The 22160-nt window shown below is 45.9% G+C and overlaps 1 long non-coding RNA gene across 1 annotated transcript in view; it reads left to right on the top strand.

The window, feature by feature from the left end:
• The window catches only part of LOC142475583 (uncharacterized), a 28964-nt gene extending 6810 nt beyond the window's left edge, over window positions 1-22154 (top strand). The window contains exons 2-3 of the long non-coding RNA XR_012791015.1: window positions 20284-20361; window positions 20711-22154. This is a non-coding gene — a long non-coding RNA (uncharacterized LOC142475583). The remainder of the gene's footprint in view (window positions 1-20283; window positions 20362-20710) is intronic.
• Window positions 22155-22160: the final 6 nt, after the last annotated feature.

Below are 22160 nucleotides of genomic sequence, written 5' to 3' on the forward strand. Positions count from 1 at the left end.
TTTGCATAAATGCTCGAAGTTGGTCAGCTCCAGAAATTTTGAGTTCCTAGAGATGGACAGGAGGAAATGCCTAATTTGTTGGAATTTGAATAGAGGTAGGTCTGGGGTGTTATATTTGGTTCTAAGGTCTTGGAGACTTGGGGGTTTCCCCTTGTGAAGTAAGTCTCCTATCCTTTTAATGTTTTTATTCTTTAAACTGGTTGAAATAGTTTGAGCTCATCCCTGGTGGGATATTTGGGTTATCAAAGGGGGGGGGGGGGTAATCTGGGTTGACGTGTGTTTAAATTTAGTTTTTGTTTTAGCCCAGATGTTCATTGTGAATTTTACTGGTCTTAGTTCTGTTTCTTTATGTCCCTGGTCTTTTTTTCCCTATTGTCCAGAGCGATATTAGTAACGGGCAATCCTCTGAGTAGCTCGATTCGATTGCTACCCAGCAGAACAGCGTTCCAGCTGACTATTTGGCGTAGTTGTGCTGCATGGAAGTACCGAAGTATATCTTGACCACCATGCCACCCCTCGATCTGGAGGCCATCAGCACGGACGTAGCCACCCTTGATCTCTTCCCTTGCCAGATGAATTTAAAGATTTGATTCTGTAGGGCTCTTATTTCACCTCTTGGTACATAAATTGGAAGGGTCTGGAAATAATACAGCAGTGTGGGGAGGATATTCATTTTTATGGAGATTATCCTACTGATCCATGATATCTGATGCTTGCTCCACTTCAATAGGTCCTTTTTTTTTTTTTTTGTAAACTCATTCTTTATTTGCATTTTTGTTAAGAACAATGGGGAGTGGGGTACAGAACATAAAAAGGGGTAGGGTGTTACTTTTGAGTTACATATATTTATATCATATATATCGCACCTTTGGTGGGGAGACAATAATGACATCACTGTTGGGACAGCGTATAAAATAACTTCTACAATAATTTTTTTTTTTTTTACTTACATTTTTTATTGAATTCATACATGGCTTACAAGTGTAGTATACATTGGAGGCAGACACTCCTCCTCTGAATGAGAACCATTCATCGCTTAAATTCTGGACAAACGGGGCCGACAAACGGACAAACCGACAGACAACATACAGCTCGGGGTGGGGGAGGGGGGGGTCCTCCTACCGTGGTTCCGCTTCTAACCTTGCGTCCGTTGGCTCTCTGCATCCGAGAAAAACGAGTGCCCGGTTTGCGTCTTCCAAGTCTCTCCGATTCTGTCCGAGTGTGTCCGGTTATCCCCACAAACTGTCGTGGTCTCCTGGGACTTCTTCATGGGATAATGCACTTGTCAAAATTAGTGCCAAATCGTGGCCCTTTCTACCCCCGGTATGTCTTACTGGGCCAACCATGGTGACCAGACTTTTAGAAAATTTGTGCCAGTGCCATTGACCAAGCTCGTCAATTTCTCCATCTGGCAAGCTGACCAAATTCGGTTCCTGATCTCAGCAATTATTGGAATTTCATTCTGTTTCCAGCGTGCTGCGATCTCCCCCCGTACTGCCATAGCGAAGTGCGCCACTAGTTTATTTTCTCCCCTGGAGAGACCTTTTTGCGGCCTGTTCAAAAGGAACCGCCATGGGTCCAACGGGATGGATGTGCCTAGGATCCTATTTAGCCAATCGTTAATTGAATCCCAGACCGGCGTGATCTTGGGGCAAGACCACAGCATGTGCACCAATTCTGCCTGTTGTCCACATTGTCTTGGACACAATGGGGAGTAGCTGGGCAGGAATTTAGCCAATTTTATGGGGGTATGGTACCACCTCATCATAACTTTATATGCATTCTCCCTTAAAGTCGTGCACATGGAGCTTTTCGATGTCGCCTCCACAATCTTTGTCCACTCCTCTAATTCAATCACCTCCCCCAAGTCCTGTTCCCATCTCGTCATGTATCCTCTCTTGTCCGTCACTGTCTTGCTAGAACCGGTTACCTCCTTGTACATCTGCGATGTGAGTCCCTTGGTGGATGTCCCTGAACGACAGAGCTTTTCAAAATTCGTCAATGGGCTGTGGGGTTGCAAAGCTTGATAAAACGCTCTGATCTGGAGGTATCTAAAGAACTCGGCATTGGGGATGTTTTGGCTATCTTTAAGTAGATCAAATGTCTGTATGCCTCGTTACCCCTCCAGATCTACTAACCTGTTAATTTTTTTATTTTTCCAGATAGTAAAGTCTGCGCTGGTCCGACCCGGAGCAAAACGTGGGTTGTCCCAAAGTGGGGTCATGCCTGAGGATTTGTGCGTCAGCTTGCATTTTATCCTTGTGGTCTCCCAAACTGAGAGTGAGTTGGTCATTGAGGATAGCGGCATTTTGGCGCCTAACCGCGCCTTTTTGGGAAGCCAAATCAAGTGTTCCAAAACCATAGGGGAGCATAGCTCCTTTTCTAGGGCGACCCATCTCTTTGAGTCTGGATTGGTGTGCCATTGCACAATTTGGCATAATTGCGCCGCTTTGTAATAGGACAACAAACAAGGTACCGCTAGCCCTCCTGCTTCCATCTGTTTACGCATAATCTGTTTACCCACCTTCGCTTTCTTACCTCCCCAGATAAATGTATCTATTGCTGATTGAAGCGAGAGGAAATCCTTCAATCCTATTGGCACTGGGAGGGTTTGGTAGAGGTATTGTAAGCGTGGAAGCAGGTTCATCTTAACACAGTGGATCTTTCCGATCCATGAAATTTTGTGGGTAGCCCATCTCTTAATGTCCCCTCTCAGGGTCTGCACCAATTTAGGATAGTTTGCCTGGTACAGCGTATTATAGGACTTGGTGACATTGATCCCCAGATATCTAATATTTTTCTGTTGCCAATTGAAATTAAAATTTATGGCGATCAATTTCTCTACATGTTTGGGAAGGTTGATGTTCAGAGCGTCTGATTTGGACTGGTTTATTTTGAATCCGGAGATCCTATTGAATCTCCCCAACAGGTCGAATAAGTTTGGTAGAGAGGTAAGGGGTTTAGATATTGTCAGGAAAACGTCATCCGCATACAGTGCCACCTTATGCGACTGGCTTCCAATGTCAATATCCGTGATGTCTTTGCTATCGTGTATCTGAGCAGCCAATGGCTCCATACACAAAGCAAAGAGGAGGGGGGAGAGCGGGCATCCCTGTCGCGTTCCGCTCTTAATTTGGAAGGGGTCCGAAGCGAATCCCTGGTGGGTAACCCTTGCCGACGGAGACTCGTATAGGGCAAATGTCGCCTTTGTTAGTTTTTCTCCCATCCCAAATGCTCCAAGCGTGGCCTCTAGGTATGGCCAGTCTATCCTATCGAACGCTTTTTCTGCATCCAGACTGAGCGCCATAACTGGTATTGATCTGGCATTGGCTATTTCTAACAGATCAATGATTCGCCGGGTGTTATCTGATGACTGTCGACCCGTGATAAACCCGACTTGATCTGGGTGCACCAGTCTGGGTAGGATGAGACCCAATCTATTGGCCAAAAGTTTAGCATAGATTTTTATGTCCAAATTAATCAGGGATATTGGTCTGTATCTTTTACAGTCCTGTGGGTCTTTTCCCTGTGTGTGTATTACCGAGATGGACGCCTGGGGCATGTGTTGGGGAACGGGGTTACCTCCCAGTACTTGATTAAACATTCGGAGGAGATGCGGGGTTAGGTGTTTCCTAAATTTCTTATAATACAGATTCGAGAAACCGTCGGGACCCGGGGCTTTAGAGGGTTTTAGGTTCTTGATAACCTCCGTTATTTCCTCCATTGTGAAGTCACTACCCATTACCTCTCTGTCCAACTCGTCCAGACTCGGTAGATTCGAGCCCCTCAAGAAATCTTTTAGGACTTTGTCCGTACCAGCCGAATGGGCAACTTTTCCTCCATCGTACAATTTTTCATAAAAGGTCTTGAATTCCGCTACAATTTTTTGGGGATTGGCCGTGGTCACCCCTGAGTCCAACCGCAAGGCCTGTATATTATAATTATTTGTTTTGGCATTAATCATGTTAGCCAGCAGGGTATCTGGTTTGTTTGCTTTTTCAAAGAATCTTCTCTTAGACCAACTTAACGATTTCTCGGCCTGGGAGGCAAGGAGTAGATTCAATTTAGTCTGTGTGTCGCCAATCTGTTGGCGGGTGGTTAAGTCTGGGGAACTCTTATATTTCTCCCATAATGCCTTTAGCTCTGATTGCTCTTTTAAAATTTTCGCTTTGCTCTCTCTTTTTTTTTTGGCCGCTAGACTAACCAAAATCCCTCTTAGTGTTGCTTTGTGTGCCTCCCAGAGGGTTATGTGGGAGCGGATGCTTCCCGTGTTTTCTCTAAAGAAACTTTTAATTTCGTCACCAATCTTCACCTGCAGATCCGGGATTTTTAAAAGGGATTCGTTTAATTTCCAGTTTGCTCCTGGCCTGTCCAGCCCTATCTGTGAGCACCTTAGCTCTATGGGTGCATGATCAGACCACGAAATATCGTGGATCCCAGAGTGGGCGATCTTTGGGACCAGTCTCCTAGAGACAAAAAAGTTATCGATTCTACTGAAGGAGGCATGTGGGTGTGAGTAGAAGGTATAGTCTCTGTCTAGTGGGTGAAGTTCCCTCCAAACATCGACCAACTGCAAGTCCCGTAGCCCTCGTTCCAGAGCCGTGGGTCTGGATGTCGCCCGAGATTTGTGGGAACCTGAACGGTCTAGGGATGTGTTCAACACTGTATTGAAGTCGCCCCCTACAATTAGGGCTCTTTTAGCGTGTTTGCAGATAGTTGCAAATGGTGATGTGACGAAGGCCGGGTCTTGTCCATTAGGGGCATATATTACGGCGATCGTTAACGGTTGCTGGTTAATGGACCCTGTGAGTAACAGGAACCTGCCCCCTTTGTCCTTCACCTCATCCACCACCAGCCCCACTCTGTTGTGTACCAAAATTGCCACTCCACGTTTTTTTTCCTGTGCGGAAGCTAGATATACTTGTCTAAACTGCTTATCGAAATATTTGGGGAAGCTGGTGGTGCTAAAATGTGTTTCCTGTATTAACACAATATCCGCGCCATTTCTCTTGTAGTCAGTGATTGCTATCTTCCTTTTACGAGGACAGTTTAACCCTTTGGCGTTGTGTGAAATAAATGTTAAGGTCATGGCGTGTGTGTAGTCTCACCTCTCATCCCGTATGTCTTAATTTGGAGTGTCCGGCGCTCCCCGGTGAGAGACTGTTTTTCTGCAGTGCACAGCGGTTTGCCAAGTATCAGCGAGACACCACCTAGGCAGGTGGGCGGGGGGATACATAAGGAACATAGGACACATACAGGGAAAAAAACAACAACATGAACAACAGAATAGGAGAGGCGTCTGTAGTCCTAGACCACTGCCTCCTCCTTGCCTTTGGGTTGGTGAAGTTCAGCAGGAATCCCTGTCTCCCTCCTCCCCTGCACAGGGTTACTCCACTCCACCCACTCCCAAGGACTTTCTCGGGTACCTGGGCATCCGCCCCGGCCCGAGTCTGCATACACATGGCGACGGCCAGACCTGAGTCCCAGCCGGCAGTCGAGCCGTTACGTTGTGTTCATATGCTTTATTTCAGTGTTCATTTCTCTAGCACTACTAAAACTGTTAGTTTACCATAAGACCCACTATCAACCTGTTTAACTAAATAACTTAATAACTAGACCTACCCCCTGCTTCTGACCTTCCTGAGGATTGAATTGAGTTGCCATCACCAGACATTTGTTGGACCCCCCCCTGTTCTATTTACTATATCCTCGTTTGTTGGTCCCTGTTCAGTATCCTTTGGGGCAGTGAGACAGAGTGAAGTCAACTCCTATCAGTTATGCCTGGGAGACATATGTCTGAGTGCTTCATCCAGCACTCATAAGGGTTAACTCAGGATGTAAGCTGACACCTGTTAGCCAGGAAGGTAGCAAAGGATCTTGTGACTGGCAGTAGCTGGCTCTCTCAGACCAGAGCACACAGATATATGTGCTGCTAGCCAGACAGATACATCAAACTGCTTACTGCAACCAAAGTAAGACTTTTTCATTTGTTTTTCTAACTGCTTAAAAGACTCTTACGGTTTGGTTCTGGTTTAGCCAGCCAGCCTGCTAGCTAGGCCTGCTGTGTTAGTCAGTCCTCCCAATGTGGAGCAGGATTTGTTTGTTTAAAGGGACAGTGTACTCGCATGTTATCTTGCTGTGGAGAAATAAAGCCACTGAACGTTTTCATTTACCCTGAAACTACACGTGTGGACTGTTCCCTGACCTCGGCTACAGGCCGTCCTGCCACAGGCCCTATATCTTTTGCTATCCATTTGCCCGTGCGTACCTATCTCCTGCTCCTCTCTCTCTCCTCTATGCCCCTTATTCACCTTACTACCCTCCCGTGCCCTCTCTGCCTTCTAGCCCCTCTAGCCTGCCCCCCCCCTCTTCGTCCGGACTCATCCCTGTCCCTGCCTCTCCCCCTCTTCAAATCCTGCCCCCCCCCCATTCTATCCCCTCCCTGCGCTCCTGGCAACCCTTTTACCCTCTTACTGCCCTTCCTCTTCCAACCCCTCACATCCACTCTCATCCCCCCGCTTCCGTCCCCCGCTGCCACATTCCACTGCTCGTTTGTAGCGGGGCCCCCGCTTCCCGCCTCTTCCGGCCGCCCCCTCCGCTGCCCTCCAAATCCCTCTGCTTCCCCCCCTCCCCCCCTTCTTCATTCATCCCTAACCCTCCCGCTGTCTCGGTCTTCCTCCGCTAAGGGCCTCTCGTCCGCGCCTCTCGGCATGTCTGTTCTGTAGCTGTGGCTCCTCCCCCTTCGGCTTTTGCTGCCACCATCTTGGAAGTCCGTAGCTGCTTCTAGGAAGGCCCTCTCGCGAGATCCGTCTGCTCCTCCTCTGTGACGTCATCTGGGTCCGCCCCCGGCCGCGTGTGCAGTCGGAGTTAATCCAAGATGGCCGCCAGTCGTGGAGCAGCGCTGCTGGGATGAAGAGGCAGCATGGGGCTATTTTCAACAGGGAACAACCGGTTCCTTCAAGGGCTCCCAACAGTAGAGTTGCAACGGTATTAACTGGAACATTGTAAGGTGAGCAGTTAGGTAAGATTTTGTAGTTTTTCCTCACTTAGGGCTGCGGGGCTGCCTGTTCTTGTTTGCCCTCCCAGCCTCCTTCCAGGCTGGGTCCGGGGTTGTGCTCTCGCCAGCCGCCTTGTCAGGAACTTTGTCTTGGAGCCCTATTTTAGCTTAGAAGCTCCCCCCATCCTCCAGACGCCGCAGGGTGTGCGAGACGCCGTTGCGGGTCACCAGTAGACCAAACGGATACAGCCAGCGGTATCGTATCCCCTCATCGCGGAGCACCTTTGTGATGGGTGTAATCTGCCGCCTTTTCAGAAGGGTGATGGGGGAGATATCTTGAAAAACCTGCAACTTGTGGCCTTCAAATAACGCCTCATTCCGGGTGATCTGGCAGAAGGACTCTTTTATTTAAAAAAAGTGAAAGCGGGCTATGATATCGTGGGGGGGGGGGGTCCCCGGGTTGTGGCCTCGATCTCAGGGCTCTGTGGCACCGGTCTAAGTGGATGTCATGTTCCGGTTTGTCCGGCATGAGCTGCAGCAGCCATCTTCCCATGAAATCCTCCGGGTCTGTCTCTTCTTCTGGGACCCCCCGGATCCGCACGTTATTGCGGCGGTATCGATTATCCGAGTCCTCCTGCCTGCCAGTGAGGTCCCGCACCACTTCTTTCACCTGGGCCAGTTGTTTGTCGGTTTTATGCTGGGCTTTGATGGTAGCGTCTAGTTTTTTCTCCAGGGAGTCCGTTCTGACCCCTATGCTGCCAATATCAGCCCTCAGCGCCGCCAGTTCTGACTGAAAGCACCGCTTGATGTCCAGGCAGAACTCCCTCATATCCCTCCTGCGCATTATTTGGTCGTCCCTGCCATTTTCTTCTCTTTCTTCTTCCTCCGACTCGGTGCCACTTTGGGCAGGCCCCTCTTGGTTTTTGGCGCGCCCCGCATCCCCTTTTGCAAAATAGTCCGTTAGGACCGACGAGGTCCGCTTCGAACGCGTTGCCCGCGACATCTGTACTTGTTTAGCAGGCTGTGGGGGTTTGTCCGGTAAGCGTCCGTGTAGTTTTCGTGCTTTATTTATTAATTTTAATGCCGGCTGTGAACGGAGCTCTCTGCTCACACGTCCATACAGCTAGCCGTCGCGCATGCGCCTCACTTCTACAATAATTTAACTTAAAAAGACTGGGAGAGGGGAAAAGACGAAAAGAGAATGGCATTGCTTTAGAAATAATTTTCCATATTGACATTTGAATACTGAATAGTACACTATTGAATACTGAATACCCTCCAGGCGCACCTCTTCGTTTTATACTGATACGAATCACACCACAGCAAGGTTTCCTCAGAAGTTATGTGGGGTTTTTTTTCCCTCTTTCCCCTTCTCCCCTACCCCTCCCTCCTTCCTTAGCTTATATGTTTTTACAGCACTTCAATTTTGTGTTTTTCAGATTTGGAGAGTTCCCCTAGTAATATATCTATTTCCTATATAAGTTCTCCATGGTTCCCAGACTTCTAAGTATTTATGTACTGTGTCGTTTTCTATCCCTGTCAGTTTTTCCATGAGACAGACCCTCAATAGCTTCGCTTTTACTGTGCATCTATAGCTGGTTGTTGTTCCTGTTTCCAGGCCGTGGCTATTTCACATCTGGCGGCTGTATATATCTTATCTTCGTTTTTTTCCATGTTTTCTATTTATCTACATAGCAAAACTTTCATGGGGTCTCGGGGGAAGAAAAACCCAAGAAATGCCTGTGCCATGTCATGTGTGGCCCTCCATAGCTTTGTAACCTTTGGACACGTCCACCACATATGTATGAACGTTCCCTGTTGACCACACATTGTGTGGAATAAGTAATAGATTCTTTATTTATTTTTATTTATTTATTTTTATTTATTAATTTATAAAATATTTTACCAGGAAGTAATACATTGAGAGTTACCTCTCGTTTTCAAGTATGTCCTGGGCACAGAGTAAAACAAATAATACATGGTTACAAGTACAGTTACATAAATGAACAGGGTATACATTATATACAAGACATTGCGTGCACAGTTAAAGAAAATATATATTATGAGCGTATGAAACAGTTACAGACCAGGTTAAAATGTGAGACAGCCTTAGATTTGAAAGAACTTAAACTGGTGGTGGATGTGAGAGTCTCTGGTAGGTTGTTCCAGTTTTGGGGTGCACGGTAGGAGAAGGAGGAACGTCCGGATACTTTGTTGACCCCTAGATATTTCATATGAGTTGGTCGCCATTTCAACTTGAATTTTTTTTGTTGAATTTGGATCTCTGGGTGTGGGAGGGACAGGTTCAAGGCTTCTAATTTGTACTTTGTTGATTTTGTATCCTGATAGCCCAACAAATTTCTCTGGTGACTTCAGCAGATTTGGTAGAGAGATCAGTGGGTTGACTAAGGTTAGGATGACATCATCTGCGAACAGCGATATATTGTAATTATTGTCGCCTATGTTTATTCCTTGAATAACTGGGTGCTTTCTGATCTTTGAGGCCAGAGGCTCAATTGATAGGGCAAAGAGGAAGGGAGATAGGGGGCAGCCCTGCCTTGTGCCATTCTTATTATTTATTTTCTCTAGTTTATTACTTGGTATTTTAACTAGGGCTCTAGGGGAGTGATAGAGGGCTCTGACCCCTTCTAAAAATGGTCCAGAGAAACCAAAGGACTGCGTGGTCTTGTCCAGGAATGTCCACTTAATTCTGTCGACCGCCTTCACTGCGTCGGGGCCCAGTAGGATTGCCTTTGTTTTAGTGGAGTGGATATGTTCTATGATATTGACTATTTTATTTTGTATTGTCAGAAGCCTGTCAGCCTGAGACAAAGCCCATCTGATCTATGTTAAGCCTTGGTCATATTGGGTTTAACCTATTGGCTAGGATCTTGCTGTATATTTTAATGTCTGAGTTTATAGGACAGTAACTGCCACATTAGTGGCAGTTATGAATGGTTTTACAGTTATGAAATTACTTTTATAGTTGCTGACAGGACTTTTTGATGTGAGTGTATATTTTTAAATATAAAAATAAATTTAATCCTGCTCCGTCTGCAACTCTTTTTTCCACGTCTCTTTCTCCTGGGCGTACTGACTTTTGGGGATGGAGCAGTCTCTCTGTTTTTAAATAAAACAAGCATTTGACAATAAAGCTAGTGACTGTGATAAGCCATGCACAGAATATGGGCATAGATTGCCAAACTGACAATGAATGGGCAACCTAAATAAAAACACACAAAATACAATACATTACAATGAAATCAAAACAACCATTTGCCTAAATATACATTGCTTGTCACCGATTATACCCATAAAGGGGCATAGATAATCACATTGGCAATTAATGGGCATCCTAAAAATATATATATAATTAAATAACATACAACCAATGTGTTTGTTACCTTTGCTGTATTCACCCTCCAAATCCTGCTCCATCAGCAACTCTTGACCCATGATGCAATGCTCCTCAACCGGCCGATGTGAGAAGTCCCAGATCATATTTTGCTTGAAAAGACGTCTCCGGTAAGAGGAACAAACAGAAAAGGTCTGTTATAGAAATGGCAATCGGATTAATGCCTGGATCAACATCCTTCCCATGTATACTTATTTGGTATATCCCTGTATACCTTTCCTTTCTAAAAAGATGTCCAACCTTTTTTTTTTTAACAAATCTATTGTATCTGCCATCACAGTCTCCATGGGTAATGAATTCCACATTTTAATCATATCCCGTCTTAGACGCCTCTTTTTTATTTTTTATTTTATTGTTTTTCACATATGATATCGCATTATACATTTCTGACTCTTCTGGAAAGAGTATCATACATATATGTTTGTAGTCACATAAGATCACAGAACAGATAACATTTATCTTAATACAACTTATATGTCCGTATTGACTGTATGGTTCCCCATACACTTGTGGATTGAATGAGGGTAACTTGTGATATACAGTATAACTATGAGTTTGCTCACTCTTGGGGTTCGTCAATTTTGTATTAAAGATAGATTAAGAGAAAGGGATAGAAAGAAAGAGGGGGGGGGTGGAGGGGAAAGATTGAGAGTGTAGACCAACATTGTTCCTTCTTCTGTTCTATTAGCCACCACGTCTCTTTTTATTTTTGTTTCTCCCTACCCTGATTTAGCTTAGGATGGGGACCATAGGTCCCCAAACTTTGTGGAATTTCTCCACTTTTTGAGAGAGTTGGGCCGAGAGAAGTTCCATTATTTTGACTTCTTTCAGTCTTTTGTTTACCGTTTGTTTGGAGGGCGCATTTATGTTCTTCCAGGCCGCTGCTATTGAACAGCGTGCGGCCGTGAGAATAAATCTAATCAGTTTGCCCACTGGGGAGGGGACCTCCTCAATAGGTTTTCCTAGTAGATATGTCACCGGGTCCAAAGGGATTCTCAGCTCCGTGGTTTCCTGCAGCATATTTTGAATATGTATCCAAAATCGTTGTATTTTTGGGCAGAACCACCATATATGAGCCATATCTCCTCTCAGGCTACACCCCCTCCAGCAGAGATCTGGTGTGCCTGGGAAGATCTGGCTCAGCCTACTCGGGGTTAGGTACCACTGGAATAATATTTTATATATATTTTCTTTCGTGGTCGTACAGATTGATGTTTTCGCTGCCGATTCCCAGATATCCTCCCAGTCTTCCCTATCTATTTCTATCCCGAGATCTTCAGCCCATTTCAACATATAGTTATGATTTTGTGGAGTGGATGACGAAGTCAGTCCCGTGTATATCCTCGAGATCAGACCCTTCTGGTGCACCCCTACTGTGCATAGTCTTTCAAATTTTGTTAAATTCAGAAAGCTCTTGTTCTGCGATACTGATTGCAGAAAGTGCTTAATCTGTAGGAAGCTGAAAATTGGGATATCTTGTGCTTGAAATTTTGTTTGCACCTCTTGGTATTCTTCTCATAATCCAGGAGGAGCATGGTGAGTATAAACACAAGAAACAGCACTCGTAAGTGTAGATGTACCAATAATGATAATAATAAGTCCCTAGTGAAACTTGGCCCCTACGGGTGTCCTACTCACAAGAAGGTAGTGATAATCAAGCAGAGGTAATCAAGGGCTGACCATGGATATCAGGAAAACTGGAGTTGCCCCATTCACCGGGGGAATGGGACCTCGGCAAGAGAGAAATGCACACACATAGCACAGATCATATGATTTCAACAATTTATAAAATAACTCTAAAAAGTGCACACTTACAGTGTTGCAGATAAAAAACAGTGTGTAAGCTATAATAAGCTTAAAATGACCACTTGGGAGACAAATGCCGCCTCTTGGTATGTCATTGGTTTGCCTCCGATCATATATATAAATATATAAATAGGAGTTAACAATGAGGGATTCGAATTGAGTGCGTGTTTATTTTTGTTTTTGGACCAGATCTCCCATGTACACCTCATCAATCCCAACTCAAATCTTCCAGTAGGTCCCTCACTCACCGCCCCACCCCAGATGAGCCGATGTCAAGGAGTGAGGGGACACAAAGACCGACTCCATCTGCAACCAGCTTGCGGATGAGGGGTCGTTATTCCATGACACCACTTGTTTCAACTGGGACGCTTGATAGTTTTTGGTTATATCAGGCACCCCCATGCCCCCTCCCTACTTGGACGCCAACATTACTGATCTCGCCACTCTTGGTCTTTTATTTTTCCACACAAATTGGAACACTCTGTTTTGGATGTTTTTAAGTTCCGTCAACGGGACTTTTACCGGGATTGTTTGGAATAGGTACAGTAATCTTGGGACTACCTTCATTTTTACTGTAGCTATCCTACCTATCCAGAAGATCTGTAGATCGTTCCAGCGCTGTAGGTCTTTTTTTATTTTTTCAAACGGGAGGGTAGTTACTCTTATAGAGATCCCGGAATGATTTTGTTATTTTGATTCCTAGGTATTTAATATTATTGGCAACCCATTTTTATTTCAATTTAGATTGTAATATTGCCATCTCTGTGGTTGGTAAGTTTAAGTTTAGTATTTCAGATTTGTCGTTATTCATTTTGTACCCGGATATTTTGCCAAATTGATTTAATTGTAGCTGGAGGTTGGGCAAGCATATCAATGGGTTTGCTATAGACAATATACTGTAATGTCATCTGCAAAGAGAGATATCTTATAGTTTATCTCCCCTATCTTGATACCTTGGATATTTTGATCCTCCCTAATTGCGGATGCCAGTGGCTCAATTGTTAATGCAAAGAGGAGCGGGGACCGGGGGCAGCCTTGTCTGGTGCCATTTTTGATTATAATAGGAGCCGAGTCCCCTCCCGGAAGTTTGACATAGGCAGTGGGCGACCTATACAGGGCTCTAACGCCGTCTAGGTATGGTCCCAAGAATCCGAACTTTAACAATGTTTTATCTAAAAAAGCCCACTTGATTCTATCAAATGCTTTTTCCGCGTCTAAGCTTAATAGAATCGCCTTTGTATCGGTCAGGTGTACGCAGTCCACTATATTAATAACTTTTCGGGTGTTATCAGAGGCCTGTCTGTTCTGAATGAAGCCCACCTGATCTATGTGAATGAGCCTTGGTAGGATCGGAGACAACCTGTTCGCTAAAATTTTACTATATATTTTCAAGTCTGTATTCAACAACGAAATGGGCCTATAGCTTCCACATTGGAGAGGGTCCCGTCCCTCCTTATGGATAATGACTAAGTTGGCCATGGACATCGAGGCCGGAATGGGCTCCCCCTCCAAAAAAGAATTGAATGTCTCAAAAACATACGGGGAGAGCACTTCTTTAAATTTTTTGTAGTACAGGTTGAAAAAAACGTCCGGGCCTGGGGGTTTTATTTGTTTTTAATGAGTTTATAGCCTCTATCAGTTCTTCTTTAGAGATGCTTTTGTTTAACATTTGGGATTCCTTCTCTGTTAGGCTCAGCAGTTTACAGTTATTTAAGTACTCTGTTATTGCCTCGGACCCTGTACTACCCCCTTGGTTACGGTGGAGATTATATAATTGTGACAATGGGGAGGATTTGGCCCGGGATTAAAGGGTTACACCCCAATTGGCCACCCTCTACCCTCACCTGGGAAGCAAGGGGTTAACTGGACTGAGTTCAAGTAATGTGTTTTTACCTCACTTCAATATCCAAATGCTTATTCCCCTGTGTACTGTATTGTGTTATCCTAGTGTTTGCACCCACACATACACTAGGGTTGCTGCGAGAGGGAAAGGGTTAATGTTAAAACAGTGATTCTAGCCCTTTGTTTAAATTACCCTCAAAGATGCCTGCCTACTAAGGAATGCAAATGGTCAGGAGAGCGACCAAATGTTTAGGAAACAGCCCTGATCAAAGGCTCAGCCACTCTACCTGTTTGCAGGAAGCTAGAGTGGGTTGAGCTAACCTCTTCTTTTGGCCTTCAACAGTGGACTGCAGCCAGCACCCACAAGGATGGCCACTAGTTAGACCTGGTTTTCACTAAAAACTTCTCTCTCTCTGATTTCTCCATTTCCCCTTTTCCTCTCTCTGATCATCACCTCATCTCATTCTCTCTATCTCGCTTCTTCCCTTCTCCACCTCCATCTACCCCCCGCAGAAACCTGCGCTCTATTCACTTACCTGACTTTGATTCCACTTTAAGCTCCTCCCTCTCCTCTCTCAGCTCTGCTACAGACCCTGACAACCTGGTCAGGAACTACAACTCTGCCTTGTCCTCGTCTCTTGATCTACATGCCCCGCTTTCTCTCTGCCTTCTAACCCTAGACCCTGGCTAAATTCCCACACGCACATGCTGCGTTCCTCCACTCGTTCCTCTGAACGCCTCTGGAGGAAGTCTCACACTCTCGCAGACTTCCTTCACTACAAATTTATGCTATCCTGTTTCAACTCTGCCCTCTCGCAAGCTAAACAAGCCTATTTTTCTGCACTAATCAACATGCACAAGTCTAACCCACGCCGACTGTTCTCTGTCTTTGATACTCTACTCAAACCACCCTCAGCTGCCTCTCCTTCCTCCATCTCCGCTCAGGACTTTGCTGACTATTTTAAGGAAAAGGTGGAAACCATACGGCAGAACATCCCCTCTGTTTCTTCCTCCCATCCTACACCTCTTTCTAACTCTCCTCCTGCCTTCCTTGACTCTTTTTCCACTGTCTCAGAGGAGGATGTGTCGCTGTTGATCGCCTCCTCTCCCTCTACCACTTGCCCTCTTGACCCCATTCCCTCCCATCTCCTAAAACCTCTAGCTCCTACTATAATCCCTATGCTCACACACATTTTTAACTCCTCCCTCTGCTCTGGAACCTTTCCATCCTCCTTCAAACATGCAACAGTCATACCATTACTCAAAAACAGCAAGCTTGACCCTACTTGTCTTTCTAACTATCGACCTGTCTCCCTCCTGCCTTTTGCCTCTAAACTCCTTGAACGTCTTGTATTCTCTCGCTTGCTCCATTTTCTCAACACCTATTCTCTCCTAGACCCTCTACAATCTGGCTTCCGCACTGCTCACTCCACCGAAACAGCCCTCACTAAAATAACTGACGACCTCCATGCTGCCAAAGACAGAGGTCATTACACTCTGCTCATATTACTCGACCTCTCTGCAGCATTTGACACAGTGGACCACCCTCTTCTCCTCCACATTCTCCATACTCTAGGTATTCGGAACAGAGCTCTATCCTGGATCTCATCCTACCTCTCCCATCGTACTTTCAGTGTCTCTTCTGCTAACACCTCCTCCTCTATTGATCTCTCTGTGGGGGTACCCCAGGGCTCTGTCCTGGGACCTCTTCTCTTTTCTCTGTACACACTCTCTCTAGGTGACCTAATAACATCTTTTGGGTTTAATTATCAACTCTATGCCGACGACACACAAATATACTTTTCAACACCTGTCCTTACACCTGCCGTACAAACCAAAGTTTCTGAATGTCTCTCTGCTATATCATCCTGGATGGCCCTCCGCCGCCTTAAACTCAATATGGCTAAAACAGAGCTCCTCATACTTCCTCCCAAACCTGGCCCTACTACCTCCTTCCACATTACTGTTGGAACTACAATCATTCACCCAGTAGCCCAAGCACGCTGCCTAGGGGTCACACTCGACTCCTCTCTCACATTCGCCCCTCACATTCAAAACATTTCTAAAACTTGTCGCTTTTTCCTCCGCAATATAACAAAGATACGCCCTTTCCTCTGTTGCTCGACTGCTAAAACTCTGACTCAGGCCCTCATTCTCTCCCGTCTTGATTACTGTAACCTCCTGCTGTCCGGCCTTCCTGCCTCTCACCTGTCTCCCCTACAATCTATCCTAAACGCTGCTGCCAGAATCACTCTACTCTTTCCTAGATCTGTCTCAGCATCTCCCCTCATGAAATCCCTCTCCTGGCTTCCGATCAAATCCCGCATCTCACATTCCATTCTTCTCCTCACTTTTAAAGCTTTACATTCTTCTGCCCCTCCTTACATCTCATCCCTAATTTCTCGTTATGCACCATCCAGACTCTTGCGTTCTTCTCAAGGATGTCTTCTTTCTACCCCCTTTGTATCTAAAGCCCTCTCCTGCCTTAAACCTTTCTCACTTTCTGCCCCACACCTCTGGAATGCCCTTCCCCTCAGTACCCGACTAGCACCCTCTCTATCCACCTTTAAGACCCACCTTAAGACACACTTGCTTACAGAAGCATATGAATAGCACTGTGGATATTCTGAACACGATACATAAAGCTTGGCCCCCTGCAGACGCACTTACCAGAACTCCCTCCTACTGTCTCTGTACGTTCTACCTACCAATTAGACTGTAAGCTCCTCGGGGCAGGGACTCCTCCTCCGAAATGTTACTTTTATGTCTAAAGCACTTATTCCCATGATCTGTTATTTATATTATCTGTTATTTATTTGGTTACCACATGTATTACTGCTGTGAAGCGCTTTGTACATTAATGGCGCTATATAAATAAAGACATACAATACAATATAATTATAACTCACGCTTACAAACGCCTCTGATTCAGGAGGTCTGGGGCATTGGGTGTGAAATCTAACACCAGGTGACAAATGTCCACTACCCAGGGGTCCCTGCTTCAAAGGATGTATTGATGGGGGACAGGGGTGCGGTTACCAAGGGGATATCAGAATGAGTGACCGTATTAAATATGAGAATATTATGAGATGTCCTCGGCTGAACGTGCTAAAAACTACATATGTGTATTTGTGGGACTTACCCGCAACTAACGAATACAAACACCTGATGTTTAGCCGGTTCTAAGAGACATATATTAATATCTCTCTTAATTTTAATATTACACTGTAATATTTAGGGCCTTATGCAGAGAGCATAGAATTTTAAAATTGGCGAATTTCATAAAAAGTAGCTTTTTTGGAGAGTTTTATTCTCCATATGCAGAAAAGTGCGAATTCTGCTATGTTTAACATGGATGCGTGTGGCGAGTTTAAATTGGCGAGATGCGCGCTTCAGAAACGTGTAAAAACAAATTCGCGCCTTTTTTTCCCCTTTACTATAGGCGGCGAGCGCCATCTTGCCATCTTTTCCTGGCGCGGCAAAAATGCGAGAATCGCGGCATTTTTTGGCGCGAACAGCCGCTTTATGCCGTTCGCACCTCTCTGCATTCGGAGAGTTTTAAAAATGGCGAGATGGAGGTTCTCGCCAGCCGCGAGGCGAGTTTTAGCAATTCAAAAAACAAAATGGCGCGTTTTTCGGAACTCGCCATTTTCTGCCGGTTTCTGCGCGAAATTGTACAAAAAATGGCGAATTTCGAAATAACGATGCTCTCTGCATAAGGCCCTTAGTCTCGTTGGGAGCGTCATGCGTGCCGGAATGCATTAATATGTCTCACGTGCCAGTAAGTACCACTGAACTGAAGTTATGAAGTTATTTAGATAGGAAAAGCAGTTTTTAAACGTCGTGGGGTGGGAGGAGTTTTACTCTGAGGAAAACTGTCAACTTCACCACTAATATTCTCTCAGTTTTTTCTTAACAGTCCTCTATCTCTTTCGAATTTAGTAGGGAGTCGTTCAGTTTCCACATATAACTGTTATTTTTTCCGAATGGTAGAGAGAGCATTAACTCAACCTGAGCATGGTCAGACCAAGATATAGACCCTATGTTTGACTGGGAGGATGCCTGGAGAATATTTTTGGTACCCAAGAAATAGTCAATCCTTGAGTAGGTCTGATGTGGGGCTGAGTAGAATGTATAATCCCTTTGTCCCTGATGTTGGGCCCTCCAGATATCCGTTAGTGAAAACTCTTTTATTGTCTTTCTGAATTTTGTGGAGCTTGCACGGGTTCGACTGGATTGGTTTGTCCCTGTTATTGTGGTTTTGTCTATGTCTGGGTTGTAGACCACATTCATATCTCCTGCTATCAGCAAGGAGGATAGTGTTTGTTATCTAGCATCTCCAAAACCTGTTTAAGAATTCGGCTTGAGCTTCATTTGGGGCATAGATATTGAGAAGGGAGACTTTAACTCCCGACAGAGATCCTTTCACCAACAGATATCTGCCCTCTGGATCTGGGGCAACCTCTTCCACTGCAAATGGTGTGTTATTTTTAAACATAATAGCTACTCCTCTTTTCTTTGTTTTAGAGGACGCAAAGTATGCTTGGGAATAGGTTTGCCTAAATGTGTTAGGGGGGGAGTTGGTGTTGAAATGAGTTCCTTGAATAAACACTATGTCCCCTTTTGACTTTTTAAACTCCTGGAGAGCTAATCTTCTTTTTTTGTTAGAGTTGAGGCCTTTTACATTTAAAGATATTATTTTCATGGCCGATGTATTAGCCACAGCTCAGTTTCCTCGACCTTAATGGCTCGTCCAGCCACTTTCCCACTATGGTCAGCACCCTTCCTCATGGTATACCACCTCCTGTTCTTGCGCTGTTCGTCCGCACCACTCGGGGGGGGGGGGGTCGGAGGGGAAGGACACGGGGGCGGGGAAGGACACGGGGGTCAAGGGGAAGAAAAGGGAGATAGAGAGGGGAGAGAAAGAGAGTGGATTTTTTGGGAAAAAACCCTAATATGGAAACCATGATCACCTGTGTGATCTGGATTTTGGGCTTATTGCCCTTGTGGAGACGACCGTGAGTCATGAACACGTACAGCCCTCCGCGGTCATGTCCCGATCCCTCCACTTCACATTTATATATGAAACCCTTTTCTTTACTTTGTTCCCCCCTCTCCTGTGTTGGTCCAACCTGTATAACTCTTGGAAACTAAATAACTCGCTTAAACTATATGATACTGTTCCTATGGCACCTAGACCCTCAGGTCTCCAGTGTAGAGAGACCACAATCAGAGAGTTATCCTCCTCTCTCCAGTGTAAACAGATCTCTCAATTGAGGTCTTATATATGAATTTCCTTCTTTGGACAGACTATCGGTTATACACTTGTTATGTACTTGATTTTTCCTTTAGTGTCTATCCTCAACCGGAGGGGAAAGTGGGGAGGGGGGGATGGGTGGGTGGCGGGAGAAGGGAAAAAGGGGGGTGGGGCGGGGGAGGAAGGGGTACATGGGTGTACACTCCGATTACAGTAACCGTTGCGTAACTTGATTTCCTGTCTGTTCAGACCTGCATACTGACACAGTTCTGTTATCTGTTGGATGCTGGGTGGGGGTTGCCCAGGGAAACTTAGCCAGGCATGTTGGAAAGGAATGGGGGGTAGGGAAAGGAGGGGGAGAGGGGGGGGAGGGACAGGGGATGGGGTATCATCACATAACATATTTAACAAAACATATTTGTTGCGCCTCCTTGGGCTTCCGTATACATTTCGGTGATACATGAGTAGGCAAGCTATGAACTTATACGGGGGGGGGGTGGAGAAGGTGAGAGGGGGAGGGGAAAGGGGAATGTAACTTAACATCACACATTTGGCACGTATTCATAGGTTTTCGTATACCTTTCAAGTGAGCAAGAGTAGGCAAAATAGAATCTTATGCGGGTGGGCGGGGGGGGAAGGGGAGGGAGGGGAGAGGGGGAGGGGGGGCAGGGAATGGGGGGAATGTAAAGCAGCATCATTGGTTACACATTCTTAAGTTTTCCTATACATTTCAATTGTGTGAGCCTAATATGATCTTATACAGGGGGGAGGGGGGGAGGGGGGGGCAGGGGACACCTCTATAATCACTGAGGGGGGGGGGGGGCAGATATTCATTGGCCATTGAATACAGTTAATTATAATCCCTTCCTTTAAATAAGGCTCAGGGCTCCTATCTCTAAAGCAACAGCGACCTCCTGTGGTCGATTCTGGTATAGTTCTTTATTTTTGTTTTACCTCTACCATCAGGCTGTAGCATCCACAGGCAGACTCCGCTGGATCCCCTCTCAGCTCCGCTCTCCCGGCCCTCCTCTCCGCAGCCTCCAGGTAAGTTGAGAGACCAGGGCTGCCATTAGCCTGGGGCTCCTCTCTCTTTGTGCATGGGCGGAGGGAGGGCAGGGTCAGTGTGAACGGGAAAAACATGTGAGGGGTGGGGGTTTGTGTGATAGGCGCACGCAGGGGAGAGGCAGGGGAAAGGGGAGGGGGTAGGAAGTCTCCGCTGTATGGCTTCGCAGGAAAGCACAGTCCCGGGCAGGGAGTCGCAGCCGAGAGCATAGCTCAGGTATAGGGAGGAGAGGGGGGGGGGGGGGAAGGAGGTTGGCTTCACTGTGAGGGGAGAGAGGCATCTCAACCTTTCAGGGAACGTCGCGACGCTTTTTTTCCCCTGGGTCTTTAGGTTCCTGGGGCTGCTCTGGTGGTTCTCTGCTGGGCCAGATGCTCTGATGATCTGGAACCTCGTCATCTTCAGGGTAAGTTGGTATCTTCTTCCTCCCCCTCTTGTCTCTGCCCTTGTAAGGCAGGGAGTCCCAGCAGGCGCAGGAATCTGGGGGCTTCTTCCATGTGTGTAATCGTGGAGAACTTTCCTTTAGCGTGGACGCATAGCTTGAATGGAAATCCCCATCTATAGCGCACGTTGTGGTCTTGCAGGTGCTGAGTTAGAGGCTTTAAGTCCCTTCGGCGGAAGATGGTTGTTCTAGACAGATCGCTGTATATCTGAATCTGTTCTCCCTGGAAGGGTATCTGGTTCAGCTCTCTGCTTTTTGGCTAGGATTTTGTCTTTTGAGCCATGTGAATGAAAACGTGCAATCACGTCTCTACGCCTTTTGGGGTCTTCTTGTCTGGGGCCCGGGGCCCTATGGGCTCTATCTAGCTCCGTGTCCTCCTCTTTCATCTCTGTGGCCAGGTAGTGGAAGAGGTCTTGCAGGTAGGGTGTGAGGGCCTCTGCTGTTACAGATTCAGGGATGTTTCTGAACCGCAGATTTTGGCGTCGGATCTCGATTCTCTTGGTCTTCAAGACCGTCTTTTAATAGTGCAATTTCCTGATTCAAAAACAGAAAAAAGACAGCGCAAAAAAACCTCATTGTGTAATATAAATAACAATATTGTATTAATAATCAGGTGAGTATTGCACGTACATCAATATAGTAATATCAAGCAGGACATGTTAGGGACATGTTACCACTCTGTGCTCAGATGGGGGTCACCAGAAACAGCTCTCCTCCACAGAAGGGATTTCCCTCTGGATCAGGTGTAGCTGATGGAGTCGCCGCCACCACAAGACAGCGGCATCACCTCTAAATTTATTAACAGGTTTAAAATTTTTGATTTATATATCACAAGGTTATGGTTATTTAATCACTTTAACACAATATCACAATTTATGAGCGCAGATCACTTTTCTTTCTAATCAATTTCCTGATTCAGCCTATTAATCTCGTCCTCAGCCGAGGACTGGACCGCCTCAATCTCCTCCACCCTGCCCTCCAGAGACTCCGTTCTCTGGGTTAGGCCATTGAGGTCTAATTTTAGCTTGTTGATCGCGCTTGTCGATCCTCATTGAAGCCTTTCCTCTTTTTGGCAAACATCTGGCCCATATTGTCCTCAAGGAAGTCTTTTGTGATGTTTTTACTTTTGTGATGAATTCTCCTGCAGTGGCTGCTCGCGGGCGGGAGCACTCGTCACGCTGGTGCCGGCGCCATCTTGGCTCTCCTCATCCTGGTCTGCCGAGCGCTTTGTGGGAGTAAAGTAGGTAGAAACGCTTTGCCTGGCGTTTTGGGTTAGATTTTGCACTTTTTATCGCCTTCTTAGTGGAGGGGTAGCGGGACCTCCGCTTTTAGGCTGGCATG

This window comes from Ascaphus truei, unplaced genomic scaffold (genome assembly GCF_040206685.1).
Source record: "Ascaphus truei isolate aAscTru1 unplaced genomic scaffold, aAscTru1.hap1 HAP1_SCAFFOLD_1286, whole genome shotgun sequence".
Classification (NCBI taxonomy): Eukaryota; Metazoa; Chordata; class Amphibia; order Anura; family Ascaphidae; genus Ascaphus; species Ascaphus truei.